Below are 20,077 nucleotides of genomic sequence, written 5' to 3' on the forward strand. Positions count from 1 at the left end.
CCAGACAAGACACCCGTGGGGAAAAGCAACCCTCAGCTGCAGACTGAGAATCTGCCGTGGCAGGGAAACGGCAGCGACCACAACTACGGCCACAGGGAGCTGGGGAGCAGGAGCCGCTCCGCACCCCCGCCAGGCTGCTGACGGGAACGCTACGGACCCGGGGCGGGCACGGGACACACACGGAGGGAAGGACCCACACGGAAAACCTGGCAATCAGCACCTGAAGGAGCAAGGCGCGCGTCGGAAACCCGCAGGGGTTATAAAGAGAGAAATAACTCACCCACCAGCCAGAGCTCTTCAAAAAAAAAAAAAAAAAACAAGAACAAAGTCATGAAAAGAAGTGAAAAACCAAACCTGGAGCAACAGCAGAAGAGGTAAAATCTTCTATCACTAAAATCACTCTTAAGAGCTGCACAGCAAACTTTGCTCCTGTAGAACTCTTGTGGTTTAAAAGGGACAGAGCATAAAACTAGAGAGGGGAAAGGAAACTGCTAACCAGCAGTGATGCCCAATGCTATTGCTCAGTACCCACTGAGCCATACCCAGCCTGACTCAATGCCATCCCTTCAGGGTGACTTTCTGTAGTTTCTATACTGGACATGATGCGCTGTGTGATGGAATACCCCTTTGGCTAGTTTGGGTCAGGTGTCCTGTCTGCTTCCTCCCGGCTTCTTGTGCCCCTCCTCACTGCAGAGCATGAGCGACTGAAAAGTCCTTGATCAGGGTAAGTGCTACCGAGCAACAACTGAACTGTCAGCGTGTTACCAGCGCTATTGCCAGAACAAAGCCAGAACACAGCACTGCACCAGCTACAGGGAAGAGAATTAATTCTATCTCAGCCAAAACACCACAGAGGGGGCTGGAAGCTCAAGCCTGAGGCCAGCACCAGCCCCACTGCCTGAGCAGGGGATGGGAGCTCAGCCCTGAGGCCAGCACCAGCCCCGCTGCCTGCCCAGGCAGCCTTGAAACCCTTCACACCAAAGAACGGCCCCAGTTCCCAAGACAAGCCAGGGCTGCAGCAGCCAGAGGAACTGTGGGTGCCTCTGGAACAGGGACTCCCAGGCAGAGGCTGGAAGCTCCCCACGAACCCTTGGACCATCGTGCAGGGTTGATGCACCTGGGTGATGCTGGCGCTGCCGGTGCAGAAGGTCCCTCCTCTTGGGTGCTGCCCCATGATGCTGCAGGTGCTGCTCTGGGAAGTTCTCTGTCGTCTCCCCACAGTGACTGCCGTGGGCACTCGCTGCATGCAATATAAGCAGTGGGAGCGGTGATGTCATAGTGCATGGCAGGTGATGTCACTCCCAGTGTGTCACAGCAGCCGCACTGCCTGCCCAGACACCCAGATACCAGAGGAGCTGCTCTTGCCTCCTCCACCGGTAGCTTGTGTTCCGTGGGGCAGCTGCCGTCTCCCGGTGCCTCCGCTGAAGGGTTCCGTGGGGTTCCGTGGGCTCGCACACCTGAACATGGGGTGTTCCACAATCAGCCACCCCTGTGGTCCCTGTGTCCCCATGATCGTTGTGATGTCTGTGTCCCCATGGTTCCCATGTGACCCACCATGTGCCTATGGTCACCATGTCCCCGTGTCCCCAGCGCGTCCCTGTGGTCACTGTGTTGTAACCTTAAACTAACAAGAATGTGTGTGCCTTTAGCATAGTAGAATAGGCCAAACTGTTCTGACTAACGTGTAGAGAGAAAGGAGCGTTTGGCTGATGGGGGAAGGAACATCATGGGACTGATAAGAGCTAAGGAGACAGTAAATAAGAGCAAGGATGCCAGCCTTCAAGACAGCAGAGTGGCACCCAGCGTGGAGCAAGACTAGAGCAGAGCAGAAGCAAGGACATAGCAACTGCTACCTGGGCACTAGGACCTTGCGAGCCTGCGCAAGCACTGAGCTCATTCGGTAAGCACAGTGAGGCAGCGCCGCGCTGCGCTGCCATGGCTCCAAGAGCCCCGCAGAGCAGGGCTCGGGACAAGAAGGAGAAAAAGGCTTTTGGAATGTTCCTGCTGGTGCTGATCAGGCTGAAATGGAAGCAACCGGGAAAGTTTGCTCCCCCCAAGCCATCCGTGCCTCTGGGATGCCAGGATTCTCTGACCCCCAACTTGGGGGGCAGTTGTGGGTCTGGGGGAGTCACTTGGGAGCTTCTTGGCAGGCAGTTCTGGGTCTGGGGGTAACTTGGGCTTCACTTGGGGGTCACTTGGGGGCAGCTGTGGTCTGGGTCTTCATTTGGGTGTCTCTTAGGGGGCTGTTTTGTGTCTGGAGAGTCACTTGGGGGATGGTTGTGTGTCTGGGAGGTGACTGGCGGGGCAGTTTTGAGTCTGGGGGTTCACTTGGGGAGCAGTTTTGTGTCTAGGAAGTTACTTGGGGGTCACTTGGGAGGCAGTTCTGGGTTTGGGGGCTCACTTGGGGGCCACCTGGGGTGCAATTGTGGGTCTGTGGAGTCAGTGGGGGATCACTTGTGGGGCAGTTGTGGGACTGAGGAGTCATTTGGTGGTCACTTGGGGACCAGTTCTGCATCTGGGGATCACTTGAGGGTCACTTTGAGGGCGGTTGTGGGCCTCGGGTCACTTGTGGGGCAGTTGCGAGTGGGGAGAAACTGGGGGGTCACTTTGGGGGCAGTTTTCGCTCTATGGAGAACACATTGGCAGATGTGGGGCTGGGGGTCACTTGAGGGTCACCTGGGGGGCAGAAGTGGGGCTGGGCGTCACTTGGGTGGGTCAGTAATGGGTGTGGGGGTTTCACTTGTAGGCATTTGGGGGCAGTTGTGCTTCTGGGCAGGTCACTTTCGAGGCAGTTCTGGGACTGGGGGTGACTGGGGGGCAGTTGAAGGTGTGCGGTGTCATTTGGGTGGCAGTTCTGGCTCTATGGGTGTCACTTGGGGGGCAGAGGTGGGGCACGGGGTCACTTGGGGGTGTAGTTATGGGTTTGGGGAGTTCATGTGGGGGCATTTAGGAAGAGTTGTGCTCCTGGGCAGGTCACTTTGGGGGCAGTTGTGGGTCTGTGGAGTCACTTGGGGGTCATTTGAGGGGACAGTTGGTGGTCTGGGGTGTCACTTGGGGTCACTGTGGGGCAGTTGTGGGTCTGGGAAGTCACTTAGGGGTCACTTGGGGGGCAGCTGGGGGTTTGTGGAGTCATTGGGGGTTGATTCGGAGAAAACTCCAGGAACAGACTCGCCAACAAAGCTGAAGTTGGCAAGCAGCTATTCTTTATTGCGGCGCCGGGAGACACACGGGGGATAGCTCCTCCTGACGGGTATCACCATATTGCTCCCCAGTAGGTGTTTACACCAGCTTCATGGGTTCATTGACACCACAAACACAGCAATTACCCTGTCCTTCTAGTTACCAGTCAGTTTAACTGTGCCCATCCCGGACATCTGCGAGTCCCGGATACTCCCCACCCCCAGGTCCTGTTTCTCTATTCTGCTTTTCTTACACTTTTTGTACTAAGCTCCTAAGGACCTACAACTATGCCAACTGCCTCCCAGCACCGCAGTTACTTTCCATTACAAAGCCATCAAACTTCACATTACTTAGAACCGATTCCATTTGGTGCTTTCCTGCCTCCTTTTCTCAATGATGAGTCCGCTGCCCAGGAGCGCAGCCAGGGAGGTGCCCAGGGGCAGCCAGAAGTGGCAGAGCTGGCGCCTGGGTGTCTGCAAAAGGCAGGAGGAGGACCTGGGTGATGGAGCTGCCATTGACATCTGCTGCCTGTGGGCATGGAGCCTGTTCAAAGAAGGAAAGGGCAGGGAAAAATTAGGACAGGCTCCTCCGAGCAAATCCACTGCATTTCTCATAGAAATCCCCCCCGCTGAAATGCATTTCCTTTCTCTGGTTTGTGCTGGCTGAGTGTGCTGTGAGGAGCAGGACCTCTGCCCATGTGCTGCCCTGGCGTCAGCCTGGCTCTGCAGCAGTGCTTTGCCCAGCTCTGATGGTCAGAAGGGACATCATGACCACTGATGGCACTCATGACTCGCAGGAGTCTGGGTGGCACAAGACAGGCTCAGCATGGCCTCAGAATCATTTTGACTGTGTTATTTATTTACTGGCATAACATTGCTGAAGGTTTTTATTTGGGGTGTAAACCATTCTTTGTATGACCGAAAACCTGAAGAGTATTGAGGCAGGGAAAAGTTCTCAGCTCTTTGGAGCTCAGGGCAGAGCCAGGAGAGCTGCAGTGTCCATTCAGTCCTTCCCCATGTGCCCTGTGCTTACCCTTGCGCTGCTCGCAAGCCCCCTTCACACACAAATTAAGCTCAACCCCCCCGCCAACAGGAGTTCCGCGCCTCACGCCCGGATGTAGCGATACCTTCTTGAAAATGGGGTTATATTACCCTTTTTCCACTTGTCGGGAACTTCACCTGACTGCCACCATTTTTCAAATATGACAGAAAAATAGGATGGATTTCTGGATTAGTAGTTTTACAAGCATTATTGTTCTTCCTGTTATGGCAAATTATGAAGGAAAACCCCTTCATCTGCTATGGAAATAAAGTTATTATTATAATCTGTTGAGTTTGTTCTTTCAGTTGTCTGTATCACTTACAGGCTGCTGTCTCTGTCAGCATTTTTATTCTGTTTGTGCTTTGCAGTTCGCTGAAGGTAGATGTATATTCTGAAAATAAACTTGAATCGATTAAAGTGGCTAACATACAGCGATGCCTCTGGTTTGAAAATTGAGTTCAGGCACAGGCTGGCTGTTTGGCAGGAGTGGAGGTGCCTTTTTGCTTCAGTTTTACAGATTAAGAGCTGCTGTTGAAGGTGGAAGAGGGGTCAGAGTAGCATCAGATTCACACATTACTGTCTTTACTGAATTGATAGGAATGACCCCCTTTGAAGATTGAAGAATGTGGCACGAGCATGCATAAAGCCTCTCAGACTTTGAGCAGTGTGACCTTTTGTCTTTTGTGCATGATCTTCTGGTTGGCTATTGATACGTTTTGCTATTCGGGGATGATGACTTCAGATACATTTGATTAAAGAAATAAATTAAAATTCAGTAACCTCAGTGTCAGTGCACCTCTGCTGAAGACTCTCTAATATTGCTAGCATTCCTGTGAGGTTAAGCTGGTAGTTTTGTTTTACTGTGTTTTGGCTGTGTTACCTAGCTCTGGAACTGGGCCAGCCTATGCTCATTACTGCCTTTTTCTTATCTGTCTAGGTTTCACCCTTCAGCAGGGAGTAGAGATGCTCATTCAGAAAAGCTTACCCAATAGGTGCCAGCATAATTAATAAATCTTTTCTGCTTTTCACTAAGAACTGGAATCATGCATTTATGCCTTAAAAAGCACCCATGTTCCATCCCTCAGCTAGGAGACACACTGCCTTCCTGCGGTGTCATTTCTCAGCTGAGAGACAGAGTTGGATCTAAAAATCAAGATTTTGTAGAATCATGATGACCTCGAAAGGAGGATTGAAAGGGGACTCTCAAGCTTTCCCAGACCACACAGAGCATTTCCCAGTCTAGAATACAGGAAACGGTGGACCGAGTCCCTGCAGCAAAAGAGGCAGAGCAGCACTGCTGGGCTGCACCTAAGGGCTGTTCTAGGCAGAAGCTGGAAAGGAGCAGAGAACAACACAACCTCCTTGGATAGGGGATGCCCTGCTTTGCAAGGACAGCAGTGGCAAAGCCCCAGTCCCTCCCCACAGGGTTCCTGGGGGGGAAACCCAGGTCCCAGCATGACCACGTCACCTCAGCCAGCACAGAGCCTCTTCCCACATCCCACCTCGCATGCAGCGCCCACTGCATTGGCCAAAAAGCCAGGGCAAGAGCCAGGCCTAGCACTCACCTGCCAGTGAGCCCACCATGATGCTTGCCAGCATCATAGGCAGCACCACGTTTGCTGCATCTCTGCAGAAGAGAATATAGAGTGTCTGCACCCAGACTGAATTTAACCCCCCCCAAACACCCTCCAAGCAAAAAGCTACCTTCACCGATGAGTTGTCCACAGTTTCTGTCTTGGAAAGTGGTTCTGGGAGACACGGAGTTCAAAGCGTTCAAAGCCACAGTTCCCCAGGTCTCGGACCCAGAGCACCTTCAAGCTCTCTGGCTGGGGAGGAGAAATGTTTCTATCTCATCACTCACCCGCAACGTGCAGCTGCAGCCAGCCCGTGGCCTCCAGCTGGGACTTGAAGCGCTACAGCCAGTAAGAAATCCTCGTATTGCAGTACTAAGCAAGGTGGTCACTGTAGACATATGCGATGTGGGCACTGCAGTCCTAAAGAGACCTGGCACTGCAGCCCTAAGAAGGACCGGCATTGCAGTCCTAAGGAGGCCCGGCGCCTTCTCCTGAGCGCTCTTCCCAGTGCATCCAGGATGGGGAAGGGGATGGGATGGGAGCTGCACAGGGAGCATCTCCCTGTGGCCGTAGTTGTGGTCGCTGCCGTTTCCCTGCCACGGGCAGATTCTCAGTCTGCAGCTGAGGGTTGCTTTTCCCCACGGGTGTCTTGTCTGGGACTGGGGCGGGGGGGGCTGGACCCTGCGGTCTGCGCTGTCGGGTCTGCTCGTGGGACCGCGTGTTGAGTGGGTGGGATTTGTGCTCACAGTTAATAGTGCACAGTGTAGGGAGCGCAGGAATCTGGTTTGTTTTCCATGCGGACTGCAATAGAAGGAAGCACTTGATGGAATGGAGCCATCCCTTTATCGTGGGGTTCCGGGATGAAGGATGCTGCGAGAGTGCGAGGTGCAGGGGAGCACAGCGCGGCTGCTGCGGGTCCTGGAGGTTTGTCTGCCACTGAGACTGCCTGCGGCTCTGGCAGCAGGGGACAGAGGCTGGTTCCCCACACGGCGACTCCCGGAGCACCCCTGGGTGCCCAGTGGCCATGGGCACGATGCTGCTGCCATGACAAAGCCGTGGCGGTCCCTGTGGATTTGCCCGTTGTGACGGGGCCCCCCCGGTGAGCGTGGGCTATTTAAGGAGCGAGAGCCCTGCAGTAACCAGTGCAGGGGAGACCTCTCCCTCGGGAGGCTGCATCTCCCGTGGCTGCCCTGATCTGCTGGTTTCTGACATTGCTCAGGTGGAACTTTGACATCATGTAGTGCTTCCCATGCTGCTGGTGCTGCTTCCGCTACCTCTGTGAGGGGAATCTCCTCTGACTGAGACATCCTCTATATAATGGTACATTTTCACCTTGTGAGGAAGTGAGACCTCGTGTGGGTTTGTGGTGTTCATGGGAGGGAGCAGAGTCCCCTCCAGCCCCAGGGCTGCAATCCCAGGAGGAGATGTGTCAACTGAGCAGGCTGAATCCCTTCCTTCAGCAGGGGTAAAGGAGATCCCAGCCTGTCCTGGCATGGCTGTCCTGTCTGATGATGGGACAAGAAACAGGCTGCCCGCAGAAGGGGTTGTGTCACTGTCCCTCTAGGTATATAAAAGACAGGTTCTGAGGGACATGGTTAAAATGTTGACTTGCCAGTGTTCCGTTAATGGTGGACTCGATGTTCTTAAGGGCCTTTTCCAACCTAAACGATGCCGTGATTCTACAAAATCTTGTTGTTCAGACCAAACTCTGTCTCATCAGAGAACTGACACTGCGGGAAGGCAGTGTGTCTGCCAGTCGAGGGAGGGAACATCAGTGCTTGCTTCAGGCTGTTTCCCATGGGGTTCCCCTGGAGCCCCAAGGATCCCAAGGATGCTCTGAGGAAGTTGGTGACTGGCTGTGTTTCAGCAGTCATACACTGCCTGCTTTCCTCTGCAAAGGGCTCCCGGTGTAGGTCATGACAGGCCACGTCTGTCTTTGCTGCTTTACATGTGATTTCCTGTTTCAATTTGTGATGATGTTGTCTGGGTTTTTTCCACTTGTGATGTTGCTGTCTTCCAAGGCAGGTCAGTTTTCATCGCCTGCTCCTTCAGTATCTGCCCACCTTGTCTGAGCCACAGATTTGGTGTCAATGGGGGTCTGTCATTGTGTTTGAGCTGGGGGTGTTCAGCCTGGAGAAGAGGAGGCTCCAGGGAGGCCTTACTAAGCCGATAGCTAAACAGGGCGTACAAGAAATCTGGAGAGGGTTTTTTTACAAGGGCCTGTAGGGACAGGACAAGGGGGATGGCTTTAACCTGCCAGAGGGGAGACTGAGATGAGATCTCAGGAGGAAGCTCTTCTCTGTAAGGGTGCTGAGGCGCTGGCACAGGGTGCCCAGAGAAGCTGTGGCTGCCCCATCCCTGGCAGTGCTCAAGGCCAGGTCGGACACACGGGCTTGGAGCAAGCTGCTCCAGTGGAAGGGGTCCCTGCCCGTGGCAGGGGTTGGAGCTGGATGAGCTTTAACGTACCTTCTGCCCCTGTGCATAAATATTTAGTGCCTCTACAACCAAAGTGTTCCAGGGAGGTCAGGTTTCGATAAGAGCTACTGTTGTGCTGAATGCACAGTGGGTTGGTGTGATTCTGAAAAGGGATTAGAGGTCAGCTGAAGCAGCGAGCCCTGGTGTCACAGAGAAGAGTGTGTGTTTCCTTCCTGTCACTGGTGTATTTCTTGGGAGAACAAATGCCAGCTGTTTCTGGAGTCCCCAGCTGTGCGGTTCCTAGCAGGGCACTGCAGGTACAGCTGAAAATTCCCTGCCTGTTTCCTTGGTACATGGTTGAGTTGCTTTGAAGAGAAACCTGACTCTACAGATCTAACACCAAAAGGAACTGTTCACCTTCCTGGGCAGTAGACACACACATCACTTGCTGTGTCACGTGCACTTGCCAGTTACTGAGGAATCTCTCCACGGGCTGGGAAAGGAAACAGCACAGGAGGGAATTCTTAGTTAATTGTTGTTCTTCCTGGTAAAACCTGTTGGGCTTTAGCATCTTGTTCCATATTTTCAATGGTAATTGGAATGTATTTTAGTTATTAAAAATAATATTTCATTTTCTACTGCCCTTTGTTCTTAGAGAAACACCAACAAGTGTCTCCCTCAGTCCATCCTTCTCACAGAGTGGTGTGGTCACCTCTTGTCTCTGTGCCTCCAAACAGAGTAGCGCTGAATTCCAGTTATAAATTGAGGGAAATGGCTGGTTGGTTTACTCAGTAGCAAACAGTTTATTAAATATGTTTAAGTCCCGTGATCTATGCGAGGAGGTTTCTGCAATAACGTAACTTGGCCAGCTGATTTCCATGCTCTAATGTAGAGCAGAATGTTTAACAGCAATCAGAATTGAATAGTAATGAGTGAAATTCTGATAGGATGTAAATTTCTCCTTGGTTCCAGTTGCTGTTGGTGGCCATCCAGACAGGGTATCCCACAGGGATGTTGTCATGGTCAGCGTGTGTACCTGTTAGGGACACGTTAATGGCTGGAGTCGATGTTCTCAAGGGTTTTTTCAAAAGAAATGTTTCTGTGGTTGTAAGGAAAGTTGATTTTTAGCCTTACTTCTGTCTCTCATCAGAGAAATGACACTGCAGGAAGGCCGTGTGTCTGCCAGCTGAGGGAGGGAACATCAGTGCTTGCTGCAGGCTGTTTCACTTTTGGGTTGTTTTTTCCTCCCCTGTCTCAGGAGACTGATCCCCCCGGGGTTGCATCTTTGCTGCCTCTCGTCACCCTGGCACTGGCCTTTGGGACCCTGGTTGCTGGGACCCACAAGGCATGTTCTGAAAATTCTCTTCCCCCTAGCTACTAGATCAACCAGTCTGTAAAGTATTAATAGGTCTTTTATTTATATGTCTCTATATATTTAGATGTACACTGTAATGTGATGAGGTAGTGGATTTTTCCTGGAAGCTTCAGCCCAGCCCTGGAACTAGGACTTTTCTTGAGGGTGTCTTAGAGCTGTCTGTGAAGGAGAAGGGGTATTGCAGCACAGCAGAAATAATGGCAGAATCCCAGCCCCTCCAGCATGCCTTTGAAACCCTCCCACTGTCCCGCACACCATTAATCAGTGTCTCTTGCAGGACTGGCTCCAGGGACATGTGCATCAATAGACAAGAGCAGGACTGCAGCAGAAGTAGCATGAGTGCCTGTCAGTTTGCCTAGGACTAGTAATTGGTAGTGAGGGTGCTAGTGCTTGGCCCAAGTGTGTGGTACGTGACTGTTTGAAGGGTGTGAGACCCCTGTGTAAAACCACATTTGGGGTTCCCCAGAGTGTCTGGGACACCCTTGTAATTCTCTGCTTTGCATCCCAGCCTCTGGGCGCAGTGGGCACGGGCCACTTGCGGATTGTGGTGGCAGTTTCCCAAGGCAGATGGGACACCCGCCGACTGCCTGAGCCAGCGTCTCTGCAGAATCTGTGCCCCAGTGATCTGCAGTGCAGGCTGGGGGTGAGTTCACCTGCAGATAGTGTGCTATCAGAGCAATAGGCTCTCCATAGCTATGCTGTGCTGTGCTGTGCCGTGCTGTGCTGTGCGATCCTATGGTGTACTGTGCTATACCATTTTAATCCGTCTACTGATCGTTGATCAAAATAATGATAAGCCTGCTATTTTCCTGAAATGTCAGATGTTTTCTCAGATCCATAATGATTTTTAAGGACACGCAATGATTCCAAGCTGCACTCTATTTTTTTTTTCTATGTATCATGCACTTTAGTAATTTTCCATCGCTACTGGTACAAAGCCATCAAACTTAACATTACTTAAAATTGATTCTAAAGGATTATATATTCCAATTTGTGATTTTCTATCCCCCTTGTTTCAGCTCCCACAGGAAAAGAGCCACGTTTGAAAGTTGTTGCTGGGCATCTTCAGTAAAGAGGGAGCATTGCAGAGGTGACACCAACATTCCTGTCTCACCTCACTTTCCTACCCCAAAGTGCATTTGAATCCAACATCTCCGGGGCCTGCAATCTGCAGAGAACAGCAGAGTAAAGCGCGAAGGTTTAGCTAATCTCCCAAAGGAAAAGAGCCTGGAGTGAATGAGTCTTCTGGGCATCTTCAGCACCCAGTGAGCTTTGCAAGGGTGACACACACATTGCTGTCTCACCTCACTTTCCAACTTCAAAGTGCATTTGAATCCAACATCTGCGGTGCCTGCTCTCGTCTGAGCACAGCAGAGTAAAGCACGAACGCTTGAAGTCTGCTCCCACAGCAAAAGAGCCAGGTGTAAAAGTTGCTGCTGGGCATGTTCAGCACACAGGGCACATTGCAGGGGTGACACACGCATTGCTGTCTCTCCTCACTTTCCACTTGGTCTGGTTCCAAGTGGAAACAGGATATAATTTAATTTATTTCATTTCATATTAAGAAAATATGACTCGCGTTGAGGGTAGTGAGACAGTGGCAGACTTTTGCCCAGAGAAGCTGTGGCTGCCCCATCTGCGGCAGTGCTCAAGGCCGGGTTGGACACAAGGGCTTGGAGCAAACTGCTCTAGTGGAAGGTGTCCCTGCCTGTGGCAGGGGCTGGAGCTGGATGAGCTTTGAGGTCCCTTCCAGCCCAGCCCAGTCTGCGATTCCAGGATTCTCTGCTGTGTGAATGTCGGTCACTCCCCACTTCTTGTAGGTGGCCGTGACGCCCTGTTCCATTGCCCAGGTTGAGCTGTGACCCCTCGCATGCTCCACCTCCGGACCAAAGGCACTGAGGAAGAGCAGCCCGTGAGGGACCTCCCTGAGCCGGCTGGGCAGAGGCTGGTCCCCCCGCAGAGACTGCCGGAGCACCCCTGGGTGCCCAGTGGCCATGGGCATGATGCTGCCGCCATCACAAAGCCATGGCGGTCACTGTGGATTTGCCCATTTTGACGGGGCTCCGCGGTAAGCGTGTGTGATTTAAGGAAGGAGAGCCCTGCAGTAACCGGTGCAGAGGAGACCCCTTCCCTCGGGAGGCTGCATCTCCCGTGGCTGCCCTGCGCATCCCGGTACATGTTCTTTGACTTTGCAATTCTGTTTTCGCGTTGGCTTGAAACACATTGTGGGTGTGTGCTGTGAAGCTGTCAGGAGGTGTGCTGGTGCCATCCCAGCTGTAGGAGCAGGGGATGGGTGAGGAGGAGGCACTGGGCTTGTTCATGTGCTTGGAGCTCACCTCTGCGTGCAGAGGTGCTGGGGGCAATGCAGGAGCCTTGTGTGTGCAGGAGCTGCTGGCGTCAGAGGTGCTGAGAAGGTGGCAGGGCAGGAGAACTTGTACCTCCCTGTCAGTGCCTGGGGGAGTGCAAGGGTCACCCCAGCTCCCAGGAACCCCCCCTTACATTCACCCCCCCCGGGCAGAGGGATGATCTCATCGCCAGCATCCTCACAGGTAAGGTTTAGGGAGAACAACCCAGCTGCACACCCAAAACCTGTCAGGTCCCCCATATCTCCACTACTCCCCTCCCCAATGATCTCTGGGGTGGTCTCTGGTGGCTGTAGCCCCTTTTTGAGGGCTCCATTGGTCCCCCAGATTATTCTGTCCCCTGCAGAGCTTGGGCACATTCCCATGAACCTCCAAATCCTCCCAAACCTCCAGTTCCCTTCTGAACCCCAAATCCCCCCCATTTATTGCCACGGGCCAACAGGGGCACTGAAGAGTCGGGGTACCCTGGGACAAGTGTAACCCCTGGTTTTAGGATACGGGGTGTTCCCCAAATCCCTGCACCACCCTGGGGAGCTTTCGGGATCCCACCCAATGGCCAAATCCCCTCTGAGCCCCCAAACTCTTCTCCTCAACACATCTCCACCCTGAGAGAACCTTGCTCACCCAAGAGCGACTCAGGGTGCCCTGGGACCCAGGTACCCCCTGTTTTCGGCACATGGGAGCTCCCCCAGTATAATGTTCAGTTCAGTGGTGGCCCGTTCCTAAAGGGAAAGGATGGTATTGGTTATGTGGAGAAAATGCTTCTAAGACTTTACCCCCAAACAGGAAGGGGGCATGCACCTTAGGTGCTCTGACACCCAATCTTACTATTATTGACATGTATCCTTCTGGGACCTGGATTAGAAGTTTTGCTAAACGGATTAAGCGAGGGTTTAACCCTATTGCTGAACGAAGCACCGCATTTCATAGTTTTGTAGGAGTAAGTGAATTAAAGAAGGCGATCGTAAATACCTCAGCAACTATAGAGGAAATTGAAAGTAAAACCATTGATGTAATCCAAGCGGAAGAAAAAGAGATAACTAGCCTATCTAAAGTGGTATTACAAAACTAAATGGCTCTAGACATATTACTGGCTTCACAAGGAGGGGTTTGTTCCATGATCAGTGAAAGCTATATAGATCAAATTAGAACTTATTGTTTCAATGCACACATTAGAGTTTCAATGCAGAAATTAGCGCTTCAATGCAGAACTTACTGGTTCAATGCAGAACTTAGCTTTTCAAAGGAGAACTTATTGTTTCAATGCAGACCTTAGTGTTTTAATGTAGATCTTTAACATTTCAATGCGCAGGTTTGAATTTCAAAGCAGAACTAAGAGTTTCAATGCAGATATTAGCGTTTCAATGCATAACTTAGCTTTTCAAAGGAGAACTTATTTCAATGCACAACTTAGTGTTTCAAATCAGAACGTAGTGTTTCAATGCAGAGCTTAGCGTTGCAATGCAGATCTTACCGTTTCAATGCAGATCTTAGCGTTTCAATGCAGATCTTACCGTTTCAAAGCAGAACTACACGTTTTAATGTAGAACTTCAACGCACAACTTTGAATTTCAATGCAGATCTTTACCATTCCAAAGAAGACGTAGCATTTCAATGCAGAACTTTGTGTTTCAATGCAGAGCTTAGCATTTCAATTCAGAGCCTTGCGTTTCAAGTGAGAACCTACCATTTCAATGCAGAACTTACAGTTTCAATGCAGACCTTAGCGTTTCAAACTACAACTTTCAAATTTTAATGCACAGATTTGAGTTTTAATGCAGAACTTAGCGTTTCAAAGCAGAATTTACCTTTTCAATGCAGAATTTTGCGTACCAAAGCAGAACTTAGTGTTTCAATGGAGAATTTAGCATTACAATGCAGAATGTACCATTTCAAAGCAGAAATAAGTGTTTCACAGCAGAACTTAGCGTTTCAATGTGGAACTTAGATTTTCAAATTAGAAGTTATTGTTTCAATGCAGAACTTACAGTTTCAATGCAGACCTTAGCGTTTCAAACTACAACTTTCACATTTCAATGCACAGATTTGAGTTCCAATGCAGAATTTACCTTTTCAATGCAGAATTTAGTACCAAAGCAGAACTTAGTGTTTCAATGGAGAATATAGCGTTTCAATGGAGAATTAACATTTCAATGCAGAATGTACCATTTCAAAGCAGAAATCAGTGTTTCACAGCAGAACTTAGCCTTTCAATGCGGAACTTAGCGTTTCAAATTAGAACTTATTGCTTCAATGCAGAAATTAGCCTTTCAATACAGACCTTAGTGTTTCAATGCAGAATATACCATTTCAATGCAGAAATCAATATTTTAATGCAGTACTTACCGTTTCAATGCAGAACTTAGCGTTTCAATGAAGAACTTAACCTTTCAATGCTGATCGTAGAGTTTCAAAGCAGAACTTCGCGTTTTAATGCATGCCTTACCCTTTCAATGCAGATCTTTACCGTTTCAATGCACAACTAAGCGTTTCAAAGCAGAAGTACACGTTTCAATGCAGAACTTAGTGTTTCAATGCAGAACTTACCATTTCAACACAGAACTTCTTTTTGCAATGCAGGCATTAGTGTTTGAACCTAGAAATTTCACATTTCAATGCACAGCTTTGAGTTTCAATGCAGAACTTACGGTTTCAATGCAGAACGTACAGTTTCAAAGCAGAATTTAGTGTTTCAATACAGATCTTATTGTTTCAATGCAGAATGTACCTTTTAAATGGAGAACTTAGCCTTTAAATGCGGATCTCTACCGTTTCAAAGCAGAACTAAGCATTTCAATGCAGAACTTACCGTTTCAATGCAGAATGTGCCGTTTCAAAGCAGAACTTAAGGTTTCAATGCAGAACATAGCGTTTCAAATTAGAACATATTGTTTCAATTCTGACATTAGTGTTTCAATACAGACCTTAGTGTTTCAATGCCAAATGTACCATTTCTATGCAGAAAGTAGCGTTTGACTGCAGAATTTAGCGTTTCAAAGTAGAACTTTACGTTTCAATGCAGAACATAGCTTTTCAATGCATAACTTATTGTTTCAATTCTAACATTAGTTTTTCAATGCTGAATGTACCGTTTCAATGCAGACATTAGCGTTTCAGTGCAGAACTTAGCGTTTCAAAGCAGAACTTAACGTTTCAATGCGGGACTTACCATTTCAACACAGAACTTTTTTTTTCAGTGCAGACCTTAGCGTTACAAATTACAACTTTCACATTTCAATGCACAGCTTCGAGTTGCTATTCAGAACTTACCGTTTCAATGCCAAACTTACCGTTTCAATGCAGAACTTACCGTTTCAATGCAGAACTTACCCAATGGAGAACTTAGTGTTTCAAAGCATACCTTAGCCTTTCAAAGCAGGTCTTTCCCGTTTCAAAGCAGAACTAAGCGATTCAAAGCAGAACATAGCGTTTCAATGCTGAATATACCGATTCAAATCAGAACGTAGTGTTTCAAAGCAGAGCTTAGAGGTTCAATGCAGAATATAGCATTTCAATGCAGAACTTAGCGTTTCAATGCAGATATTAGTGTTTCAATGTAGACCTTAGCGTTTCAATGCAGATATTAGTGTTTCAATGTAGAGCTTAGCGTTTCAATGCAGAACTTAACCTTTCAATGCAGAACTTAGAGTTCCAATGTAGAACTTTAGCGCTTCAATGCACAACTTTTATTTTCAATGCAGAAGTTAGCGTTTCAATGCAGAATGTACAGATTCAAAGCAGAACGTAGTGTTTCAAAGCAGAGGTTAGCATTTCAATGCAGAACTTAGCGTTTCAATGCAGAACATAGCGTTTCAATGCAGAACATAGCGTTTCATATTAGAATTTATTGTTTCAATTCTGACATTAGCTTTTCAATACAGACCTTAATGTTTCAATGCAGAATGTATTCTTTCAAGGCAGATAATAGCGTTTAAATGCAGAACGTAGCCTTTCAATGCAGAACATAAGGTTTCAATGAAGAACATACCGTTTCAATGCAGAATGTAACGATTCAAATCAGAATGCAGTGTTTCAAAACAGAGCTTCGCGTTTCTACGCAGAACTTGGTGTTTCAATGCAGATAATAGTGTTTCAATGCAGAGCTTAGCATTTTAAGGCGGAACTTAGCGTTTCAATGCAGAGCTTAGACTTTCAATGTGGAACATAGCGTTTCAATGCAGAGCTTAGCCTTGCAATGCAGAACTTAGCATTTCAATGTAGAATTTAGAGCTTCAATGCGGAGCTAAGCTTTTCAATGAGAAATTATTGTTTAAATCCAGACATTAGCTTTTCTATGCAGAACTTTAAAGTTTCTATGCACAAGTTTGAGTTTCAAAGCAGAATTAAGCGCTTCAATGCAGAACTTACCGTTTCAATGCAGAACTTAGCTTTTCAAATTAGAACTTATTGGTTCAATGCAGAACTTAGCTTTCAAAGGAGAACTTACTGTTTCAATGCAGCCCTTAGTGTTTCAATGTTGATCTTTAACTCTTCAATGCACAAGTTCGAGTTTCAAACCAGACATTAGAGTTTCAATGCATATGTTAGGGTTTCAATGCAGAAATTAACGTTTTAAAGCAGAACTAAGCGTTTCAAAGCAAAACTTACCATTTCAATGGAGAATTTAACGTTTGAAAGTTGTTGCTGGGCATCTTCAGCACACAGGGAGCATTGCAGGGGTAACACCAACATTCCCGTCTCACCTCACTTTCCTACCCCGAAGAGCATTTGAATCCAACATCTCCGGGGCCTGCTCTCCTCTGAGCACAGCAGAGTAAAGCACGAAGGTTTAGCTAACCTCCCACAGGAAAAGAGCCTGGAGTGAATGAGTCTTCTGGGCATCTTCAGCACCCAGTGAGCTTTGCAAGGGTGACACACACATTGCTGTCTCACCTCACTTTCCTACCTCAAAGTGCATTTGAATCCAACATCTGCGGTGCCTGCTCTCGTCTGAGAAAAGCAGAGTAAAGCACGAATGTTTGAAGTCTGCTCCCACAGCAAAAGAAACTTGTGTGAAAGATCTCTCTTGCCATGTTCAGCACACAGGGAGCATTGCAGTGGTGACACGCACATTGCTGTCTCTCCTCACTTTCCTACCTCAAAGTGCATTTGATTCCAACATCTCCGGTGCCTGCTATCTGCAGAGCACAGCACAGTAAAGCACGAACGTTTGAACTCTGCTCCCAGAGCAAAAGAGCCAGGTTTGAAATTTGTTGCTGTTGCTGGGCTTGTTCAGCACACAGGGCGCATTGTAGGGGTGACACACATTGCTGTCTCACCTCACTTTCCTACCTCAAAGTGCATTTGAATCCAACATCTGCGGTGCCTGCTCTCGTCTGAACACAGCAGAGTAAAACACGAATATTTATACTCTGCTCTGATTTGTAGAAAACTCCAGGAACAAACTTGCCAACAAAGTTTTCAAGCTGAGAAGCAGGTATTCTTTATTGCGGCGCCGGGAGACACGGGGGATAGCTCCTCCTAATGTGTGTCCCTCTGTTGCTCCACAAGCTGTCCTTATATAGTCCCTCGCCATAAAACATTACGTCATTTTCCAGAAAGTTCCCCGCATGCGTACAGAGTTGTGGTGGTGGTCTCTGAGGGTCATTTACTTTTTCCAACAATCTTCATCACTTCTGGAAGCCTTTGGAGCATGCGCAGTAGATGCTCATACCAGTTTAATTGGTTCGTTAGCACAGGAGACATAATAATCCTCCTATCCTCCTACTTATCTGTTAGTTTAACTGCAGCCCATCCCGGACACCTGCTATTCCCAGATACTCCTAATCCCTGCGTCCTGTTCTTCTAGCCTTTTTTTTTTAAAACTCTGTCAACTATAACAGTTTATCTTGTACAAGAATGCTCAGAGTGTTCTCTAGCTGCACTCTATTTTTTTTCTATTTATCATGCACTTTAGTAATTTTCCATCGCTACTGGTACAAAGCCATCAAACTTAACATTCCTTAAAACTGATTCTAAAGGTTTATATATACCATTTTGTGATTTTCTGTCCCCCTTGTTTCAAATCCCCCCTTGTTCTGTCCTTTTGCAAACTCTTTTGCAACATTTTATATATTACCATTACCATCAGAAGTCTTTTGAAATAATTTCCCTTTTCTACTTGGTGCTTAATGTCACTCCTTTTCCAGTCTTCATAATATATCATAGCATTTACAACACCAGAGAGAACATTGTATCATACCACAAGTAATCAATATTAAAATAATTAACACCAATATACCTGCAACCAGTTGCCTCAAGCAGGAGAGAACAGGTAACCATGAAGTTAACCTTTTCCATATTTTTTTTTTTTCAAAACCCCAGGAGGTGTCATCCATTACCATTTAATGAAATATCTTAGTTTTTTTCCAAATTTCCTCCATATCTGTTTCAATTCTGCCACTTTGGTCTATATAGGAGCAACAACTTTCACTGATTATGGAACAAACCCCTCCTTGTGATGTCAATAACATGTCTAGTGCCATTCGGTTTTGTAATACCACCTTAGATAAGCTAAATCTCTCTCATTCTGCCTGGATTATATCAATGTTTTTATTTTCCATTTCCTCTATGGTTGCTAAGATATTTATAATTTATAATTCACTTATTCCCAAAGCTGGAATTAGCCCTCTTACAAAACTATGAAATGCGGTGTGCTGTTCAATAACAGGGTTAAACTCTTATTTAATCTGTTTAGCAAAATTGGGTATTACAGCACCTAAGGTGCTTGCCCCCTTCTAGTTAGGGGCTAGAGTCTTTAGTTCCAATTTTTAATAGAGCCAGTGATAAAGCTTGGTACCAATATAAATTTGTTTCCTGAGATATTTTACTAATCTGTTTAATCAGATGGTTCATCTTTTCTACTTGCCGCTGGCCTGAGGCCTGTATGGATCACGTAGTTGCCAAAAAATTTCAAATTTTTTCCTAATTTCTTGTAACAATTTTGCAGTAAAGTGTTAACCTCGGTCTGAAGAAATTGCCTCTGGTACTCCAAAATGAGGTATGAATTCGTTAAATAATATTTTAATCACTTGTCTTGCATTATTTATCTTACAAGGCAATGCTTCTGGCCAGCCTGAAAAAGTAGCCTTTAACACCAACAAATATCGACAACCTCCTTTTCTTGATAATTCAGAAAAATCTGTTTGCCACTGCTGTCCCAGATAACTTCCTCTCACAATTGTCCCAATTTAATTTCTATTTTCTGTTTTAGGATTATTCTTAAGACATAGCTGACATTGTTTTGCCACTAAATGAACTATAGTATACAGATTTCTTCCTACAATTTGTTTGTTTAAGTGTTTATACAAAGAGTTACTATCACAATGAGTTTTATTATGTTCCTCCAGAGCTAACTTCCAGAGTTGGCTATAGGGGGTTACAATTCTCCCATCAGGTATCTGAACCCCCACCCTCTTTATTTTCCTGTCCTTTTAGATATTGAATCAATTTTCTGTCCTCTTTTGAATACCTAGGTTTAGATTTCTCAATTGTTAGTTTGCCATCAGGGATTAAGGACATGATTTTAGATTGTTCAGCTGCTCGTTTGGCTTCAAAATCGGCCAAATTGTTTCCAATTTCCTGATCAGAGTCACCTTGATGTCCTTTACAGTACATAATAGCTACTTCTTCGGGTAGCTGAGCAGCTTGTAGTAATTGTAGAATTTCTGTAGCATGTTTAATCTGTTTCCCTTGTGTGTTCAAAAGTCCTTGCTCTTTCCAGATAGCACCATGTGCATGGACCACACCAAATGCGTATTTAGAATCAGTCCAAATATTTTTCCTTTTATCTTCAGCCAGTTCCAGGAATCTCATTAATGTTATTATTTCTGCCTTCTGGGCAGAGGTGTTTGCAGGTAAAGGTTTAGCTTCTATTACCTGTGAAGTGGTGGTAACGGCATATCCTGCCTTTCATTCACCTGCTTTCGTTCATGAAGCTACTACCTCAGTAAACTAAGTATCAGCACCTTCCAGAGCTTTTTCTTTCAAGTCTGGTCGGCTCAAATACACAGTCTCTATGGTGGCCATGCAGTTGTGTGTTAGTAGTTCTGTCAGTTGTTCCTGCAAAAAAGATGCTGGATTCACAACATTAGTGACCGCAATTTCTATATCATCCCGTTCCACAAGAG

General features: G+C 47.4%; 1 long non-coding RNA gene across 1 annotated transcript; it reads right to left on the reverse strand.

The window, feature by feature from the left end:
• Positions 1–3,181: 3,181 nt before the first annotated feature.
• On the reverse strand, positions 3,182–4,730 carry LOC136006859 (uncharacterized). The gene is made up of 2 exons (XR_010609294.1): positions 4,544–4,730; positions 3,182–3,723 (listed from the first exon to the last, which is right to left on the reverse strand). It is a non-coding gene; the product is annotated as an uncharacterized LOC136006859 (long non-coding RNA).
• Positions 4,731–20,077: the final 15,347 nt, after the last annotated feature.

Source organism: Lathamus discolor, unplaced genomic scaffold, assembly GCF_037157495.1.
Source record: "Lathamus discolor isolate bLatDis1 unplaced genomic scaffold, bLatDis1.hap1 Scaffold_72, whole genome shotgun sequence".
In the NCBI taxonomy this organism is placed as follows: Eukaryota; Metazoa; Chordata; class Aves; order Psittaciformes; family Psittacidae; genus Lathamus; species Lathamus discolor.